Source organism: Arachis hypogaea, chromosome 6 (genome assembly GCF_003086295.3).
Source record: "Arachis hypogaea cultivar Tifrunner chromosome 6, arahy.Tifrunner.gnm2.J5K5, whole genome shotgun sequence".
Lineage (NCBI taxonomy): Eukaryota > Viridiplantae > Streptophyta > Magnoliopsida > Fabales > Fabaceae > Arachis > Arachis hypogaea.
This window is the reverse complement of record NC_092041.1, coordinates 39,014,336-39,036,661: the sequence shown is the minus strand read 5'-3', so window position 1 is coordinate 39,036,661 and position 22,326 is coordinate 39,014,336.

Genomic DNA, 22,326 nt, shown 5'->3' with positions numbered 1-22,326 from the left:
CCGCATACTCTTTGTGGAACCAACTGCTGGTTGTGCTGTGGTGTAGATGGCTGAACTTGTGCTGTGGTGTAGATGGCTGAACTTGCTGTGGTTGTTGTTGATTTAGCTACATCTACTTCAGCAAGTTAGTCATTTCACATAAGCTCTGAGCTATAGCAGCAGTCTCTTTACTAGTGGATACCTCTGCAACAGCTCTTGACCGGCCTTGTTTCTGTCTATGATTTTTGGTAGATTCGGCCAAGTCACTGATCAATTGCCATAATTCTTCTGTAGTCTTGTACTTTTTCATAGACCCATTGCTAGCACCTTCCAATGTGGTTCTATCTTGAGATTTTAAGCCTTGTGTAAAGTAACCGAGCAACACTATCTTGTCAATCATATGGTGCGGACATGCTTCTAGAAGATTATTGAAGCATTCCAAGTATTCATAGAGGGTCTCAGATTCATCCTGAACGATCATGGACATGTCTTTCCTCAGTTTATCGGAAACTTCAGCTGGAAAAAATTTCTCCGAAAATTCTCTCCTAAGTGTATCCAAGTTGGATACAGTTGTTTCGGGTTGAGTGTAGTACCACTCTCTTGCCTTTCCCAATGGAAAGGCTTTTAACATAATGGAGATTTCATCAGTGCCATTACGCTTGACAATAGAACAAGCAGACTGAAAATCCCTAAGGTGCTTAATAGGCTCTTGAGCAGGTAAGCCATGAAACTTGGGCATCAAGTTGAGTAGTGAAGACTTTATTTCAAAGTCTACAGCTACTGCTGGATGGTGTGCCTGGAATGGTTGGAGCATAAAATCAGGGGCTCCTTCCTCTTGGATAGTGACTCTTCTGGGTGCTGCCATGTCACCTGCACGTAAATGAACTGGATCAGTAGAGAGGGAGCTTGTTTCTTCCTTAGATGACGGTTCAGGTTCGTCCTCAAAGAGGAGTCGCCGACGCCGAGCTTGCCTTATACGTGAAAGAGTTCTTTCAATCTCAGGGTCAAATACTGGCAAGCTTGGATCAGGAAGTGAACGCGTCATTTAACGAAAGAAACATACAGCTCATAGTGACAGAATGAAAAGAAAAATTGCAATTAAAATAAATACCAATCAATAAATTAGCACACTGTTGCAACTCCCCGGCAACGGCGCCAGAAATTGACGTGGCGGAAATTTACGAGTTAAGAATTTATTAATAGGGATACGTTGCAAGTACAGTCCTTAACCAACCAAAAATCCGCTTATCAATTTAAAAGGGGTTGTCACAATATTGAAAATTAAAATACTGGGAGTATGAATCCTAGGTCGTCTCCCAACGAGTTGCAGAGAGATGTGCTATTTCATCAATTGGGTGTTTTCGAAAATGGTTGAGTTGATAAACAGAGATTTAAATCAGAGAATTTAATTAATTTTAAATAAAAGCCTTGACTGGGCGTAGATTAGTTGGAAGCCCTATTCTTGTTGAAATACTCTCATGATTAATTAATAATTGGAAGTTACTCTGCTTAGTTAACCCTTACTAGGTAAAGGAAAGTCAAGCAAGTTGGAAATTTGTTTCTAGTCATAAGTCCTAATCCTCTCCCTTGGGAAGGACTAGAGTTAATGATTAGAGGGTGATTCAACAATAAACCCAATTATAATTTCTCTCTTGAGTAGTTCAACTCAAGGGTTCTTTTCAATCATCCCCAATCAAGTCATGGAACTACTCACTCATCATAATTATAAAATTCACAGAATTAATGGTGAAAATAAAAGAAGACATGATAAACAATAATAAAAGGATTAATTGAAAATAAAAATAGTCTATATTAATAACTTGTAAAAATAAGCCAAAGTCAACTCTAGAGGGATTAAGAATATGGAAGAATAAATATAAAAAGTAAATAACAAAATAAGATGACTAGTACCGGAGGTAGACTCTTCTCAAAAGCTAAAGCCAAAATCTTCCAATGCTAATTATGAATGCTCAAGTGAGTAAAAAACCTAGGGGAGGAGTAAATCCAGATCTAAAACTAAAAATTATGCAGAATGAATTGTGTCTCTCATTTCTGCATGTTCCTTGACTCTAGTATGTAATTCCGGGTTAAAAACTGGGTTGAAATCCGGCCCAGAAACTCTGCCAGTGACTTCTGAAATTCTGCAGATTGCGCACGTCACGAGGACGCATCATTCACGTGGACGCGTCATTCGGCATTTTTCTTTTCCATGCGGGCGCGTCGTCCATTCCCCGCGTCGCTTCTGCTTTTCCAATCCGTGTGTCCGCGTCACTCATGCGCCCGCGTCACTGCGAATTCCTCTCTTTCGCGCGGTCGCGTCGCTGATGCATATGCGTGACTTCTCGCTAGTTATCTCCTCAATTTCTTGTATTCCTTCCATTTTTGCAAGCTTCCTTCCCAATCTCTCACTCATTCATGTCCTATAAAGCCTGAAACACTTAACACACAGATCACGGTATCAAATGGAATAAAGGGGATTAAAATACCTAATTAAAGGTCTCCAGGAAGTAAGTTTTCAATCATGTAATAATTTTAGGAAGGAAATATAAATGCATGCTAATTATATGAATAAGTGGGTAAAGACCATGATAAAACCACACAGGTAATCACATTGTAAACAATAAAATAGTGGTTTATCACAACTACATGCAAAATGTTCCTACCTACTTGGTTAAAAGTAAATAAGTTCTCCAAGACAAATATGAATCAAATTCCACTAATTTAAATCACGCAATAAGAGACGAGTAAACTTGTAAGAAGATAGCTCATAAAATCAGGGAACATAGAATCAAGCGTTGAACCCTCATTGGTTGTGTATATCACTCTAACTCTCAAGTGTCTAGGGTTAATCACTCTCCTCTTTCCTAGTCATGTTTTCTAAACCTTTGTTCTTCATCTAACCAATCAACAAATATTTAATGTCCCAATACAAACATCATGAGGTCTTTTCAAGGTTGTAATGGGGCTGAGGTAAAGGTAAGGATGTATATATAAGACTAACTGAGCTAACAAAGTGAATCCTTGATTAGTCTAAGATCTCACTTAACATACATACTTTATATAATTTCAAGGTTCTTTACCTAGTTACCCAAATTTTTCCACTTTTGTATTGCATGCTCATGCACCAAATTTATTTTTGAATTTTGTCCCATGTGCATTGGTTCTTTTTATTTTGCATTGGGGTATTTTTTGTATCCCCTTATTTAATCACTAAATTTTTTTTTTAATGCACATGGTAATTTAATTATTTTGATTTCACATGAGCATGCTTTCCAAACCTTGAAATAACTTATTCAATTTAATTCTCCCTTTTTTTTCTATCATCTCATGTTCCCATAAAATTTTCCACTCTTAAATTATACATAATATCTATCTTAAGCTAACCAAGGATTCAACTTGGGATTTTTAATTTGTTTTTCTGCTTAAGGCTAGTAATGTGGTTATAAAACAGAAGGAGATTAAAAAGCTCAAAGTGGCTAACAAGGGTGACATAAAAGGGTAGACTTTTTTGGGATAAGTGAGTGAAAACAAGTAATAGCCTCAATCATATGCAAGCATGTAAATACACTAAATAATGGACATATAGACTGAAACAAAGTAAAGATTACAATTATAGAGAAGAAAACACACAAGAATAAAATATTTATGGTTAAATAATGTAACCATATAAATAGGCTCAAAATCTCACAGGTTGTTTGTTCTTTGGCTCAAAAACCATGTTCTAAATACAACTTCAAACAAATTTGACATATAGAAAATTTTAATTTTTTTTAATTTAAATTAGTGAAATTTTTCAAAAATAGGGTCCTAGAAAGAAACTTATTATTTTTCAACCAAGTAGAATATGCATAAAATCAAATAATTATGCAATCAAACATGTAAATGCAACAATGAATTAACAAAGAAAATAAAACATTGGTGTTGGGAAGGAAATAACTAATCCATGGAGATCGGTATCGACCTCCCCACACTTAAAGATTGCACCGTTCTCGGTGCATGCTAAGACGTGCAGATTGACTCATCTGTCTCCCCATATAGAAGTTCTTCCTTTCCCCTCTTGGTGGCCATCCTGAAAGAAGAAGAAAAGGAAGAAAAGTAACCCAGAAATAAAGATAAGAAAATAAATAAAATATGGGTTGGTTAATGCCAAATGATGAGAGTCTCAATTACATGTTAGCTACAACATGCATATGAGAAAACAATAAAAGCAAATGGCATATCAATAGTGCAAAAAGTGCAACAATGGGGGAGAGAGTGTGGGTAATGTAAGATACTATAAGTGCATATCAATGCAAAAGGAATATCAGTATTATAAAAATTAGCATTGATTTATGAATAATAATACCCAATCAGAATAAAACAAGTCATGAAGCACTAAAATAATTCAAGAAAAGATGCAACAATTGAATAAGAAAATTTAACACCAATGGATAAAGAAAAAGAAAGCAAGAAAGAAGGAAGAAAGAAATAAGAAGGGAAAGAAAAGATTTAGATTTGGGGAAGAGAAGATAAGATATCTTGGCCGAGCTGGGTAAGCTGTGCAGCGCAGGCGACGCGAACGCGTGGGTCACGCGTTCGCGCAGATAGCGCTTCTATGAAATGACACGGACGCGTGGGTCACGCGTTCGCGTGGGTCACGCGTTCGCGTGGGTCACGTGTTCGTGTGGGTCACGCGTTCACGTGGAGTGTATCGTGCCATTAGCGCAAGGGTAGCCTCGCGGTCGCGCAACTCTCTATCTGAAACTCATTTTGCCAAATTATAGAGTGACGCAGTCACGTGGGGGACGCGATTGAGTGGTTGGCCTTTTTCTGAAAAACGGCACGGACGTGTGGGGCACCCGTTCGCATGGTAGGGCTGGTGCTTCTAGCACGAGTCTAGCCCCACTCCATCACAACTTCCTGCCACACACCCTTTTCTATGCCGATTTTTAGGGGCACGCGTTCGCGTGGGTGATTCGGACGCGTGGGAGGCATTTTACGCAAATGACACGAACGCGTCAACGACGCGATCGCGTGGATCGATTTGTGCCAAAGGCACACCTCCAGCCACACTTTCGCGTAACTTTCTGTAAAGTCTCTTTTCTTCCTTGAGGCACATATGACGCGAACGCGTCGCCGACGCTGGCGCATCGCATGGCATTTTTTATGCAAAATGTAGAATGCAGTAAGCAGATGCTGATGCAGATGTTATGAATAATCCCAGGTTCAATGAAATAAAATAAAACTCAAAAACAAACAAAACTAAATAAAATTGAAAAAAAGGAACGATCATACCATGGTGGGTTGTCTCCCACCTAGCACTTTTAGTTAAAGTCCTTAAGTTGGACATTTGGTGAGCTCCCTGTCATGGTGGCTTATGCTTGTATTCATCCAAGAACCTCCACCAGTGTTTGGAATTCCCACAGCATTCGGGATCCCAAACTAGGCGCAGAAAGCCTTCAAGCAAGCTAAAGCAGGTGACATATCCCCAAGAGCATTGATTTCTAGATTGAATTCTGGGTTCCCAAACCTTGCTTTTGCACCCGTCTTCTTGTTGATCATTAGTATTCCAACCGGGTGGCAGGCAATATGAATTCTCACTAAAGCGGCCAAACAACTTCCTAGACCCATTCAGTTGAGCTTTACACCAAGCTTTTCGTTTAAATTTTGAGCACAAAACCATGTTGAACCCTGCTTGACAACTCCAACCACTAACCATCTTCTTCTTACTCTCAATGCCACAAAAAGCTCTAAGCTGACCATCTGTCTTAAGTAAAGCATATTCAAGTGAGCTAATTAAGCTTAGAGATGAGAGATTTATCCACTTGAATGAATGAATGGATGGTGATGGCTTTGAGGGAGAGGTCTCCAACAACTTTGGCAAGGTGATTTCCAGTGCCATTCTCTTGGGCTCTTCCTTGACAACTTCCACCTCTTTGCAAGCTTCTTCAATATCAACTCTTCCTCTTGGTAGCTGTCTTCCAATTCAATCTATTCTTCATTGTTCACCAAGGGCATGAGAGATTGTGCTTCTTCTTCTTTAATCTCCATGTCAAGTCCAATGGGAGAGGATTCAAATGTAGAAAAGAATTCATTAATGATTGAATCCATCTCTTGATCATCCCCTTCAAAGTTTTCAACCATGATATGCTTTGGAGGTTGTACACCTTCCTCAACATCAATTGTAAACATCTTAGAAGGAGGCTCTATGACTTGAGTTTTCCATAGAGGTTTTGCATCTCCTAAGTCTTCAACCACTTCTTCCTTTTCAATGGCAGGCGTAGCTTCTTCCAATTATTTCAATATAAAATTGTGATGCCCACTGTCCATCGGAGTTTCTAAGGCTGCGTTTGTTTTTAAAGACAGGACAGAACATGACATTAGAACGGAGACAATAGGACGAAGACACTAAAAATTATCTTTTGTGTATTGTGTTTGGATACGATGGACAAGACACTAATGTAATGTCTAGTATTATGTTTGGATACACATGGACAAAACTAAAATATTATATGAAATGACTAAAATAGCCTTTTGATTCCAAATTTTATACATCAATACAAATTAATTTAATAAAAAATGAGAGTACGTAGGAGTACGGATAGAACTTGAAAAAATATTTGAAGAGGCAACAAATTTTAATAAAAAAATATATTAGTATTTATATTAAAATAAAATTTATAAATATAATTATTTTATTTTAAAATTTATTATTAATAAGCAGGAATACATATGGTTAAGATTAACAAAAAAAATAAATTTAAATTTGATTAATAAAAAAATTTGTTTAAGTTAATAAGTCAAATTAATTTTAAATAAAAAATTAATTTAAAAAAATCCATTTTTACATGAAAAAATTATTAGTTTTTTGCATATAAAAATCTATTTTTATTTAAAAAAACTAATTTCTTTTATCTAAAACTTATTTTTCTTTATAAAAAACTGATTTTTCTTTAAATTATATAAAATCAATTACAATTTATAAATTATTTTTTAGCATTTTAAAAGATTAATTTTACTTTTGATAATATTTATCTTTCAAAAATTTCAAGATTAATTATTTTTGTTATTATTTTTATTACAATCAAATAATATAATATAAGGTTAAAATGGTATTGAAGTAAAACGATAAAAAGAAAAGAATTATCTACCCCCAATAAAAAATTTTACAAAAAGGAGATAGTACCTGGAAAAGAAAGAGATAGAGAAAGAACAAGAAGAACAACGCAATAGAAAAGATAAGAAGGGGTAATAATGGAAAAAAGGAAAATAAAATTTATAAAATTTTCCGTGTCCACTCTTCCAAATCCTGTGTCCATCATTGTCCTTCGTGAAAGAGTGGACACAAAAGTATAAAAAACTGTCTCGGAGACAATATGTCCACTGTCCATGTCTCTGCTTCCAAACACTTTTTAAACAAGTGTTGTCCATGTCTCCGTGTCCTGCCACCGAAAACAAACGCTACCTAACTTCTCCTTCATGCTACGTTCTTCAGTAGATTCTCCACATGAAGCCATGGGGTTCCTTGAATGTCCGAACGTCGAGAAGGTAATCGATTGATCGCTTGTTCCAGTTGGTGAAGAGTTGCATGAAGTCGATCTGTTGTTTCCTTGAGACGATCCCTTGATGCTTGTTGTGCTCAGCTATCATAAGTAGGATCATAGTGCTCTTGGATTGATGGATATAGAGATGGTGAATATTAAGATGGTGGCTCTAAGTATGGCTCATAAGGTGGTTGGTATGGTGGATATGGGTTAGAGTCATATGGAGGTGAATGGTGGAAAGAGGCTTGTGAGTATGGTGGTCCAAAGTCATGTTGAGGAGGGGGTTCATAGACATATGGTGGTAGTTGTTGATAATCAAAAGAGCACTCACCATAGCCATTGCCTTGATATGCATCATAGAACGGTTGTTGATAGTCCATTGGAGGTAGTTGTTGCCATGAGGGTTGATCAAATTATTGTGGCTCCTCCCATCTTTGATACTTTCAACCTTGATGCCTGTTGTTATTATAATCTCCTCTTCCTGTAACATAATTGTAACCAGACTCATAGCCAAATGGGGTGAGAGTTCATAGTAGTAGGAGGAAATAAAAACAAAAACTAACAAAAAGAAAATATTTTGGAAAAGATATGATTTTTGAAAAAAGTAAGATAAGATTTTGAAAAAGATAAGATAAGATCTTGAAAAATGATAAGATAAGATTTTGAAAAAGATATGATTTTTTTTTTAAAAAATTGAATTTTGAAATTTAAAAATAAGATAAGATAAGATGAAATTTTTTTTAAAAAAATATTTACAATAACCAATAATAAGGCACACGTTTGCAATTCCCCAGCAATGGCGCCATTTTGACGAACTGATTTTCCTATTGGTAAAAAAATATAAAAATATAATCGCATTGTAAGTATAGCTTCTAGACCAACAGAAAATCCTTTCGTACAAACGTTTGGTTGTCACAAGTAACAAACCCAATAAAAATAATTAACCAAAGTATTTAAACCTTGGGTCGTCTTCTCAAGGAATTGCAGGGAGGTGTGTTTTATTATAGGTTATGGAAAATAGTATTTTGGGTTTTTAAAATAAGGAACAAGTAATTTAGATGGCAGGACAGAATAAATTAATAATTAAGAAAACTCTTGGCAAGGTATGAAAATTAGAAGTCCTATCCTAGTTATCCGTATCAATGGTGATGAGAATTATATGTTTGCTCCCACTCAGTCAACCTCTAACTATGAAGGTAAGTCAAGTGGACAAATCAATTTAACACCTAAAGTCCTAGTCAACTCCTATGGAAAGGCTAGAGTTATAGGAATCTAAATCAATTAGCAAAGATAACAATTATCAGTCACGATGAGTTTGACATCTCAAGAGTCACCAATTAATCAACCAGAACCAAGAATATAGAAAGTTAAATAAAAATCATATGTCTGAAATACCTCAAATATTAATAAAAAAAATTAGATCTAACATGGAAAAGTTCATAAGCCAATATTAACAAACTAAAATAAAATAATAGAATAAATAAAAGTAGAAGATAAATTGAAGTAAAGGAACATTGAACCTGTGATTGAAAAGATGAAATCCTAATTCCTTTAAGAGGAATCCTAATCCTAAATCCTAAGAGAGAGGAGAAAACCTCTCTCTCTAAAAACTACATCTAAATTATGAAAAGTGAATTATGAGTCGTTTCCCCCTGAATGGATGTATTCCTCCACTTTATAGCCTCTAATATGTGTTTTCTGGGTCAAAACCTGGGTCAAAAACAGCCCAGAAATCACCCCCAACAATATCTGGTTCGTATAGGTCGTGGCAAAGTGACGCGGAGGCGTCGTCCACGCGTTTGCGTGTATTGAAATTCGCAGATGCGACGCGTGTCTGCATCGCCTAAAATCGAGACAGCTATAGAAAATTACTTATTGTTGAGAAGCTCCGGATGTTAGCTTTCCAACGCATCTGGAACCGCATCATTTGGACCTCTGTAGCTCAAGTTATGACCATTTGAGTGCAAAGAGGTCAGGTTGGATAGCTTAGCAATTTCTTCAACTTCTTGTATTCTTTCCACTTTTGCATGCTTCCTTTCCATCCTCTGAGCCATTCCTGCCCTGTAATCTCTGAAAACACTTAACACACATATCAAGGCATCAAATGGTAATAAGAGAGAATTTAAATAAAAGAAAATAAAAGCCAAAGAAGCATGTTTTCAATCAAAGCACAGAGTTAGGAAGGAAAATGTAAAACCATGCAAATCATATGAATAAGTGTATGAAAGATTGATAAAATCTACTCAATTGAACACAAGATAAACCGTAAAATAGTGGTTTATCAACCTCTCCACACTTAAACATTAGCATGTCCTCATACTAAGCTCAAGAGAAGCTATAAAGGAGTGAAGAGGAATGATAGAGAGTATGCAATGCAACTTATCTATGTGAATGCAACTACATGCAAAATGTTTCTACCTACTTGGTTAAAAGTAAATAAGTTCTCCAAGACAAATATGAATCAAATTCCACTAATTTAAATCACGCAATAAGAGACGAGTAAACTTGTAAGAAGATAGCTCATAAAAGCAAGGAACATAGAATCAAGCGTTGAACCTTCACTGGTAGTGTATATCACTCTAACTCTCAAGTGTCTATGGTCAATCACTTTACTCTTCCCTAGTCATGATTTCTAAACATTTTTTCTTCATCTAACCAATTAACAAATATTTAATGTACCAATGCAAACATCATGAGGTCTTTTCAAGGTTGTAATGGGGCTGAGGTAAAGGTAAGGATGTATATATAAGGCTAAGTGAGCTAACAAAGTGAATCCTTGATTAGTCTAAGATCTCACTTAACATACATACTTTATATAATTTCAAGGTTCTTTACCTAGTTACCCAAAGTTTTCCACTTTTGTATTGCATGCTCATGCACCAAATTTATTTTTGGATTTTGTCCCATGTGCATTGGTTCTTTTTATTTTGCATTGGGATAATTTTTGTATCCCCTTATTTAATTATTAAAAAAATTTTTTTAAAGCACATGGTAATTTAATTATTTTGATTTCACATGAGCATGCTTCCCAAACCTTGAAATAACTTATTCAATTTAATTCCCCCTTTTTTTCTATCATCTCATGCTCCCATAAAATTTCCCACACTTAAATTATACACAATATCTATCTTAAGCTAACTAAGGATTCAACTTGAGATTTTTAATTTGTTTTTTTGCTTAAGGCTAGTAATGTGGTTATAAAACAGAAGGGGATTAAAAAGCTCAAAGTGGCTAACAAGGGTGACATAAAAGAGTAGGCTTATTTGGGATAAGTGAGTAAAAATAAGTAATGCCTCAATCATATGCAAGCATGTAAATACACCAAATAATGGACATATAGACTGAAACAAAGTAAAGATTGCAATTATAGAGAAGAAAACACACAAGAATAAAATATTTATGGTTAAATAATGTAACCATATAAATAGGCTCAAAATCTCACAGGTTGTGTGTTCTTTGGCTCAAAAACCATGTTCCAAATACAACTTCAAACAAATTTGACATATAGAAAATTTTAATTTTTTTTAATTTAAATTACTGAAATTTTTCAAAAATAGAGTCCTAGAAAGAAACTTATTATTTTTCAACCAAGTAGAATATGCATAAAATCAAACAATTATGCAATCAAACATGCAAATGCAACAATGAATTAACAAAGAAAATAAAACATTGGTGTTGGGAAGGAAATAACTAATCCATGGAGATCGGTATCGACCTCCCCACACTTAAAGATTGCACCGTCCTCGTTGCATGCTAAGACGTGCAGGTGGACGGGCTGCTCCAATTGATGTCTTTCTCTATAGATTGTGCAGATTGACTTGCCTGTCTCCCCATATAGAAGTTCTTCCGTTCCCCTCTCGGTGGCCATTCTGAAAGAAGAGGAAAAGGAAGAAAAGTAACCCAGAAATAAAGATAAGAAAATAAATAAAATATGGGTTGGTTAATGCCAAATGATGAGAGTCTCAATTACATGGTAGCTACAACATGCAAGTGAGAAAACAATAAAAGCAAATGGCATATCAATAGTGCAAAAAGTGCAATAATAGGGAAGAGAGTGTGGGTAATGCAAGATAGTGTAAGTGCATATTAATGCAAAAGGAATATCAGTATTATAAAAATTAGCATTGATTTATGAATAATAATACCCAATCAGAATAAAACAAGTCATGAAGCACCAAAATAATTCAAGAAAAGATGCAACAGTTGAATAAGAAAATTTAACACCAATGGAAAAAGAAAAAGAAAGTAAGAAAGGAGGAAGAAAGAAATAAGAAGGGAAAGAAAAGATTTAGATTTGGGGAAGAGAAGATAAGATATCTTGGCCGAGCTGGGTAAGCTGTGTGGCGCAGGCGACGCGAACGCGTGGGTCACGCGTTTGCACGGATAGCGCTTCTATGAAGTGATGCGGACGCGTGGGTCACGCGTTCGCGTGGAGTGTATCGTGCCATTAGCGCGAGGGCAGCCTCGCGGTCGTGAAACTCTCTGTTTGAAACTCTTTTTGAAATTATAGGGTGACGCGGTCGTGTGGGGGACGCGATTGCATGGTTAGCCTTTTTCTGAAAAACGGCGCGGACGCGTGTGGCACGCGTTCGCGTGGTAGGGCTGGTGCTTCTAGCACGAGTCCAGCCCCACTCCAACACAACTTGCTGCTACACACCCTTTTTTACGCCGATTTTTAGGGGCACGCGTTCACGTGGGTGACGCAGACGCGTGGATCAATTTGTGCCAAAGGCACGCCTTCAGCCACGCTTTCGCGTAACTTTATGTAAAGTCTCTTTTCTTCCTTGAGGCATATATGACGTGGACGCGTCAGCAACGTTGGCGCGTCGCTGACGTTAGGATTTTTGCTAGTAAAGAATTTTATAAAAGTAGTCGCGTTGTAGATATAGTTTCTAAACCAACAGAAATCCCTTCGTACAAAAATTTTGGTTGTCACAAGTAACAAACCCCTTTTTAAAATTGATAACCGAGTATTTAAAACTCGGGTTGTCTTCTCAAGGAATTGCAGGGAGGTATGTTCTTATTATTCGTTATGAGTTTGTAAATTGGGGTTTTGAAGTTTGGGCAATGGGCACAGGTATATTTAAATGACAAGTAAAATAAATTAACAATAATAAAATCTCTTGGCAAGGTATAAGAACTGGAAGTCCTATCCTAGTTATCCTTATCAATTGTTATGAGAATTGGATTTTTCTCCCACTTTGTTAACCTCTAACTATGAAGGTAAGTTAAGTGGATGAATTAATTCGAATTTTCAATCAACAATGAGTTTGATAACTCAAGAGTTACCAATTAATCAACCAGAGCCAAAAGGTAGAAAATCTAAATTAAAATCATTTATCTGAAAACATCTCCGTAATGTATATTAAATAAAAATCAATCCTAACATGGAAAGTTCATAGGCCAATTGGGCAACACAATTCAGATACAAATGAAAGCATCAGAGTAAATAAAAATAAATGAGAAAATAAATAAAAAGAACATTGAACCTGAGATGAAGATGAAATATTCCTAATTTCTAAAAATCCTAATCCTAAATCCTAAGAGAGAGGAGAGAGCTCTCTCTCTAAAAACTACATTTAAATCCTAAAAAAGTAAATTATCAAAACATGATTATGAATGAATGGATTCCCCCACTTTATAGCCTCTAATCTGTATTTTCTGGGCCGCAAACTGGGTCGAAAACAGCCCAGAAATTGCTGGAGAAGAAATCTGTCACGCTGATTTTCGTAACTGCGACGCATTTGCGTGGATGACGCGTTCGCGTCGCCTAGCATTAGAGCAACTATGGCATATTATATATCAAATCGAATCCCCGGACGTTAGCTTTCCAACACAACTGGAACCGCGTCGTTTGGACCTTTGTAGCTCAAGTTATGACCGTTTTAGTGTGAGAGGGTCAGGCTAACAGCTTTGCAGTTCCTTCAATTTCTTGTATTCCTTCCGCTTTTGCATGCTTCCTTTCCATCCTCCAAGCCATTCCTGCCCTATAATCCCTGAAATCACTGAACACACATATCACGACATCTAATGGTAATAAGAGATGATTAATATTAGCAAATATAAGACCAAAGAAGCATGTTTTCAATCATAGCACAAATTCCGTAAGAAAAACGTAAAACATGCGATTAGTATGAATAAATGGGTAAAGAGTTGATAAAAACCACTCAATTGAGCACAAGATGAACCATGAACTAGTGGTTTATCAACCTCCCCACACTTAAATATTAGCATGTCCTCATGCTAAGCTCAAGAGAACTAAAAGAGTGAAGGGGAATGGTAGAATGTATGAAATGCAACCTATCTATATGAATGCAACTACATGCAAAAATGATTCTACCTACTTGGTTAAAAGTAAATAAGTTCTCCAAGACAAAAATAATTCAAATTCCACTAATTCAAATCATATAAAATAAAGACAAGTAAACTTGTAAGAAGATAGCTCATGAAAGCAGGGAACATAAAATCAAGCATTGAACCCTCACAGGAAGTGTATATCACTCTAATCTCTCAAGTGTCTAGGGTCAATCACTCTACTCTTCCCTAGTCATGCTTTCTAAATATTGTTCTTCGTCTAACCAATCAACAAATATTTAATGTACCAATGCACACATCATGAGGTCTTTTCAAGGTTGTAATGGGGCCAAGGCAAGGGTGAGGATATATGTATGGCTAAGTGATCTATAAATTGAATCTTTGAGTAACCTGAGCTATCACCTAACATACATACATTCTATATAACTTCTAAAATCATGCCTAGCTACCCATAATTCCTATTTTTGTATAATTCCCATACTCATGTACCAAAAAAAATTTATATTTCTTTACTTTTATCACATGTGCATTAATTTTTATTAAAGCTTAACATTGCGGTAATTTTATCCCCTTATTCACTTACTTATTTCTTGATTTTTTTTTGTCTGAAACATAACTTATCAATGCACATGGATTTTTCATTATATATATATATATATATATATATATATTCTATTTTGGTTTTTCATGAGTAGGTTCCCAAATTCCCAATATTCAAATAAATTAGAAACATGATACATTCTCTTATTAACCCATGTTCCCACAGTTTCCCCACACTTAGTTGATACATAATCTCTATCTTAAGCTAACCAAAGATTCAATTTGAGATTTTTACTTTTGTTTTTCTGCTTAAGGCTAGTGATGTGGTTATAGAACAGAAGGGGGTTAAAAGGCTCAAGGTGGCTAACAAGGATGTAAAGGGTAGGCTTATTTGGGATAAGTGAGCTAAAATCAAATAATGGCCTCAATCATATGCAAACATGTAAATACACTAAATATTGGACATATAGAATGGAACAAAATAAAGATTGCAATCATAGAGAAGAAAAACACACAAGAATAAAATTTTATGGTTAAATAATGTAACCATACAATTAAGCTCAAATCTCACAGGTTGTGTGTTCTTTGGCTCAAAAACCATGTTCCAAATACAACTTCAAACAAATTTAACACAAAAATTCTCAATTTAAATTAGTGAAATTTTCAAAAATAAGATCTTAAAAAGAAACTTATTATTTTAACCAAGCAGTAGCTAAATGCATAAAATCAAACAAACATGCAATTAAACATGCAAATGCAATAATGAACAAACAAAGAAAATAAAACAATGGTGTTGAAAAGAAGAAAATAGCTAACCCATGGAGATCGTATCGACCTCCCCACACTTAAAGATTACACCGTCCTCGGTGTATGCTAAGATGTGCAGGTGGGCGGGTTGTTCCAACTGATGCTTTTCTCCAAAGATTGTGCAGATGGACTTGTCTTCTCTCCCCATGTAAACGTCTTCCGCTTCCCTTCCGGGTGGCCATCTTGAAAGAAAATAGGGAAGAAAAGTAACCCAGAAATAAAGATAAGAAAATAAATAAAGTATGGTTGGGTTAATGCCAAATGATAAGGGTCTCATTTACATGGAAGCTTCAACATGTACGTGAGAAAATAATAGAAGCCATGGCATGCCAGTGGGACAAAATGTACAACAATGGGGAAGAGAGTGGGTAATGAAAGACAATGTAAGTTCATGTCAATGCAAAAGGAATACAGGTATCATAAAAGATTGATATTGACAAAAAAATAGCATCACCCAACATGGTAAAACAAGTCACTAAGCATCAAAATGACACCAGAAAAGATGCAATAGTTAAATAAGAAAATCAACACCAAAGGAAAAAGAAAAGAAGAAATGCACTAAATTAAAATGCAATTAATGAAATATGCAAATAAATTAAGTAAAATAAAATGAAAGATAAGAAGAATGAGAGGGGAAAGAAGTGAGTAAGAAAGGAGGGAGGGAAAAATTAGGATTGGGGAAGAAAAGATAAGATATTTGGCAAATTAGGTTAAGGTGTGCGGTGCAAGCGACGCAGACGCATGGCGGACGCGTTCGCGTGACTTGCGCTTAAATTAATCGATGCAGACGCGTCATTCACGCAGTCGCGTGACACATTTTATGCAACTGGCGCGAGGGCCGCCTCGCGCTCGCACAACTCTCTGTTCGAATTATTTTTTTTGCCAAATTTGGGGTGACGCGATCACGTAGGGCATGCGATCGCGTGAGTGGGCTTTAGAAGGAAATGACGCGGACGCGTGAGCCATGCGTCCGTGTGGGTAAAATTGTGCATTCAGCACCAATCCAGCACCACTCTCGCACAATAATTCGTTGTGCACCCTTTTTACGTCGAAAATCAGGGCACGCGGTCGCGTGGGAGGCCATTATTCCCATGTGACGCGGACGCGTTGACGACGTGGTCACGTGGGTCGATTTGTGCCACTGGCACGCCTCCAGCCACGCTCCAGCGTGACTCTCTATTCAACTTTCTTTTCTTCATAACGCACTGGTGACACGGACGCGTCAGCGACGCTGCCGCGTCGCGTGCGTAAATTTTTTTTATTATGTAGTATGCAGAGTGCTATGCTTAATATGAATGCTATGCATGATTCCAGGTTCAGTAAAAATTCAAAAACAAACAAAACATACAAGAATTAAAACTGAAAAGGGACGATCATACCATGGTGGGTTGTCTCCCACCTAGCACTTTTAGTTAAAGTCCTTAAGTTGGACATTCTGGTGAGCTCCTTGTTATGGTGGCTTATGCTTGTACTCATCCAGAAATCTCCACCAATGTTTGGAGCTCCAGTAGCCTCTGGGGTCCCAAACAAGGCACAGAAAGCCTTCAAGCAAGTTAAAGCAAGTGACAAGACCCCAAGAGTGTTGATTTCTAGATTGAATTCCGGGGTCCCAAATCTTGCTTTTGCACCCGTCTTCTTGCTGAGCAATATTGTTCCATCCGGGTGGCAAACAGTCTGAATTCTCACTGAAGCAGCCAGACAACTTCCTAGACCCATTCAGTTGAGCTCTAAACCAACCTTTGCATTTAAATGTTGAGCACACAACCATGTTGAACCTTGTAGGATAAATCTTATCACTGACCATCTTCCTCTTACTCTTAATGCCACAAAGAGCTCTAAGTTGACCATCCGTCTCCAGTAGCCCATATTCAAATGGGGTTAGAAAGCTAAAGGATATGAATTTTACCCACTTGAATGTTGTGAAGGATGATGGCAACTTAAGGGGAGGTATTTTTAATGAAATTGCAAGCTCCACTCCCTCGTGCTCTTTGACAACTTCCACCTCTTTGCAAACTTCTTTGATTTCAACCTCTTCCTCTTGGTAGCTTTCTTCTAATTCAAACTCTTCTTCATTGGACACCAAGGGCATGGGAGGTTGTGCCTCTTCTTCTTGAATCTCCATCTCTTGATTAACCTCTTCCAAGTCTTCTATTATGACATGCCTTGGAGGTTGTACATCCTCCTCAACATCAATTTCAAATACCTTGGAAGGAGGCTTTATGACTTGAATTTCCCATGGAGGTTCTGCATCTTCTAAGTCTTCAACCACTTCTTCCTCTTCAATAATTCCGGCTTCCTCCACTTGTTCCAGTACAAATTCATGTTCCTTACTGTCCACTGGAGTTTCTAATGTCTCATTCATGCTACGTTCTTCATTAGATTGTCCACATGAAGCTATGGGGGTTCCTTGAGTGTTCGAATGTCGGGAAGCTAATTGATATATTGCTTGCTCTAATTGATGAAGGGTTGCATGAAATTGATCTATTGTTTCCGGGAAATGATCCCTTGACTCTTGTTCCTCCTTGATGATTACCTTTCCATGACAACTCCCTTCCATTACTCCTTCATCTTCAAGGGTCTCTCCTACCTTCATCTTTAGTGCCTCCTCTAGCTCCTTATGAAGTGTGGATTCACGAAGATGATCCTCTCTCTCTTGTTCCATATCAATAACATCATTAGGATCATCTTGCTCTTGGATTGATGGATGTGGGTGCTCTTCCATGGATGGTGGTGATGGGATGGGTGGATCATTATGTGGTTGAAAAGGAAGTGCACTAGAGCTTGAGGGTTGATTGTTGAAGGTATTTGGTGGTCCGATTTGGGCGGCGAGAGCTTGTATAGTAGAGTTTAAATCGGTAAATGCTTTCTCCATGGAGGTTTGGGGTGGATATGAGGGTTTATTTGTTGGGAGAAGGGGTTCATGGTAGGCAAGTGGTTCACTTGATAATGATAAGGTGATGGTGTATATTGAGGTGGTGGTTCTGTGTATGGTTCATTTGGCTCATAAGGTGGTTGATATGGTGGGTACGGGTTAGGATCGTATGAGGGTATTTGGTGGTAAGGGGCTCGTGAGTATGGTGGTCCAAAGCTATGTTGATGAGGGGGTCCATAGGCATATGGTGGTGGTTGTTGATAGTTCATTGGAGGTGGTTGTTACCATGAGGGTTGATCAAATCCTTGTGGCTCCTCCCATCTTTGATTATTCTAACCTTGATGCCTGTTCTCATTATAATTTCTTCTTCCTGCAACATAATTGTAACCAGACTCATAGCCAAAGGGGTGAGAGTTCATAGTAGTGAGAGAAAATAAAAATAGAAACTAACAAAAAGAAAGTATTTTGAATTTTTTTTTTTGAAAAAATATTTACAATAACCAATAATAAGGCACGTTTGCAATTCCCCGACAACGGCGCCATTTTGACGTTAGGATTTTCGCTAGTAAAGAATTTTATAAAAATAGTCGCGTTGTAGATATAGTTTCTAAACCAATAGAAATCCCTTCGTACAAAAGTTTTGGTTGTCACAAGTAACAAACCCCTTTTTAAAATTGATAACCGAATATTTAAACCTCGGGTCGTCTTCTCAAGGAATTGCAGGGAGGTATGTTCTTATTATTGGTTATGAGTTTGTAAATTGGGGTTTTGAAGTTTGGGCAATGGGAACAGGTATATTTAAATGACAAGTAAAATAAATTAACAATAATAAAATCTCTTGGCAAGGTATAAGAACTGGAAGTCCTATCCTAGTTATCCTTATCAATTGTTATGATGATTGGATTTTTCTCCCACTTTGTTAACCTCTAACTATGAAGGTAAGTTAAGTGGATGAATTAATTCGAATTTTCAATCAACAATGAGTTTGATAACTCAAGAGTTACCAATTAATCAACCAGAGCCAAAAGGTAGAAAATCTAAATTAAAATCATTTATCTAAAAACATCTCAGTAATGTATATTAAATAAGAAAATCAATCCTAACATAGAAAGTTCATAAGCCAATTGGGCAAAACAATTCAGATACAAATGAAAGCATTAGAGTAAATAAAAATAAAAGAGAAAATAAATAAAAAGAACATTGAACTTGAGATGAAGATGAAATATTCCTAATTTCTAAAAATCCTAATCCTAAATCCTAAGAGAGAGGAGAAAGCCTCTCCCTCTAAAAACTACATCTAAATCCTAAAAAAGTAAATTATCAAATCATGATTATGAATGAATGAATTCCCCCACTTTATAGCCTCTAATCTGTGTTTTCTAGGCCGCAAACTGGGTCGAAAACAGCCCAGAAATCGCTGGAGAAGAAATCTGCCACGCTGATTTTCATAACTACGACGCGTCCGCGTGGATGACGCATTCGCGTCGCCTTGCGTCAGGGCAACTATGGCATATTATATATATCAAATCGAAGCCTTGGACGTTAGCTTTCCAACGCAACTTGAACCGCGTCGTTTGGACATCTGTAGCTCAAGTTATGACCGTTTTAGTGCGAGAGGGTCAGGCTGACAGCTTTGCAGTTCCTTCAATTTCTTGTATTCCTTCCGCTTTTGCATGCTTCCTTTCCATCCTCCAAGCCATTCCTACACTATAATCCCTGAAATCACTGAACACACATATCACAGAATCTAATGGTAATAAGAGAGGATTAATATTAGCAAATATAAGACCAAAGAAGTATGTTTTCAATCATAGCACAAATTCCGGAAGGAAAACGTAAAACATGCGATTAGTATGAATAAATGGGTAAAGAGTTGATAAAAACCACTCAATTGAGCACAAGATGAACCATGAAATAGTGGTTTATCAGTCGCGTGCCATTTTTTTATGCAAAATGTAGAATGCAGTATGCAGATGCTGATGCAGATGTTATGAATAATCCCAGGTTCAATGAAATAAAATAAGACTCAAAATCAAACAAAACTCAATAAAATTGACAAAAAGGAACGATCATACCATGGTGGGTTGTCTCCCACCTAGCACTTTTAGTTAAAGTCCTTAAGTTGGACATTTGGTGAGCTCCCTGTCATGGTGGCTTGTGCTTGTATTCATCCAAGAACCTCCACCAGTGTTTGGAATCCCCACAGCCTCCGGGATCCCAAACTAGGCGCAGAAAGCCTTCAAGCAAGCTAAAGCAAGTGACAAGGCCCCAAGAGTATTGATTTCTAGATTGAATTCCGAGGTCCCAAACCTTACTTTTGCACCCATCTTCTTGTTGATCATTAGTGTTCCAACCAGGTGGCAGGCAATCTGAATTCTCACTAAAGCGGCCAAACAACTTCCTAGACCCATTCAGTTGAGCTTTACACCAACCTTTGCATTTAAATTTTGAGCACACAACCATGTTGAACCTTGCTTGACAACTCCAACCACTAACCATCTTCCTCTTACTCTCAATGCCACAAAGAGCTCTAAGCTGACCATCTGTCTCAAGTAAAGCATATTCAAGTGAGCTAATTAAGCTTAGAGATGAGAGATTTACCCACTTGAATGAAGGAATGGACAGTGATGGATTTGGGGGAGAGGTCTCCAACAACTTTGGCAAGGTAATTTCCAACTCCATTCCCTTGGGCTCTTCCTTGACAACTTCTGCCTCTTTGCAAGCTTCTTTAATATCAACCTCTTCCTCTTGGTAGCTGTCTTCTAATTCAATCTCTTCTTCATTGTTCACCAAGGGCATGAGAGGTTGTACTTCTTCTTCTTTATTCTCCATGTTAGGTGATGAGCGGATAATTTATACGCTTTTTGGCATTGTTTTTATTATGTTTTTAGTATAATCTAGTTAGTTTTTAGTATATTTTTATTAGTTTTTAGTTAAAATTCACTTTTCTGGACTTTACTATGAGTTTGTGTGTTTTTCTGTGATTTCAGGTATTTTCTGGCTGAAATTGAGGGTCCTGAGCAAAAATCTGATTCCGAGACCAAAAAGGACTGCAGATGCTGTTGGATTCTGACCTCCCTGCACTCGAAGTGAATTTTCTGGAGCTACAGAAGCCCAATTGGCGTGCTCTCAACGGCATTGGAAAGTAGACATCCTGGGCTTTCCAGCAATATATGATAGTCCGTACTTTGCCCAAGATTTGATGGCCCAAACCGGCGCTCAAAGTCACCCTCAGAAATTCCAGCGTTAAACGCCGGAACTGGCATAAAACTTGGAGTTAAACGCCCAAACTGGCATGAAAGCTGGCGTTTAACTCCAGAAAAGGTCTCTACACGAAAATGCTTCATTGCTCAGCCCAAGCACACACCAAGTGGACCCAGAAGTGGATTTTTACGTCATTTACTCATTTCTGTACACCCTAGGCTACTAGTTTACTATTAATAGGATCTTTTGACATTGTACCTCATGACCTTATGACCTCATGACATTTTACATCTTTCATTGTATCTTCCACAGCATGAGTCTCTAAACCCCATGGTTGGGGGTGAGGAGCTCTGCTGTGTCTTGATGGATTAATGCAATTACTACTGTTTCTCATTCAATCATGCTTGCTTCCATTCTAAGATAATACTTGTTCTTAATCCGGATGAATGTGATGATCCGTGACAATCATCATCATTCTCAACTATGAACGCGTGCCTGACAACCACCTCCGTTCTACCTTAGATTAAGTAGTTATCTCTTGGGTTCTTTAACCGGAATCTTCGTGGTATAAGCTAGAATTGATGGCGGCATTCAAGAGAATCCGGAAGCCTAAACCTTGTCTGTGGTATTCTGAGTAGGATTCAATGATTGAATGACTGTGACGTGCTTCAAACTCTTGAAGGCGGGGCGTTAGTGACAGACGCAAAAGAATCACTGGATTCTATTCCGGCCTGATTGAGAACCGACAGATGAATTCCGCTATGCTGTGACAGAGCATATGCAATCGCTTTCACTGAGAGGATGGGAGGTAGCCATTGACAACGGTGAAACCCTACATATAGCTTGCCATGGAAGGAGACTTGCGTGTTTGAAGAAGAAGACAGTAGGAAAGCAGAGATTCAGAAGATGGAGCATCTCCAAACCTCAACCTATTCTCCATTACTGCAAAACAAGTAATCATTTCATGTTCTTTTGATTTTCACAATCAACCCTGATAATTTCTGATATCCTGACTAAGATTTACAAGATAACCATAGCTTGCTTCAAGCCGACAATCTCTGTGGGATCGACCCTTGCTCACGCAAG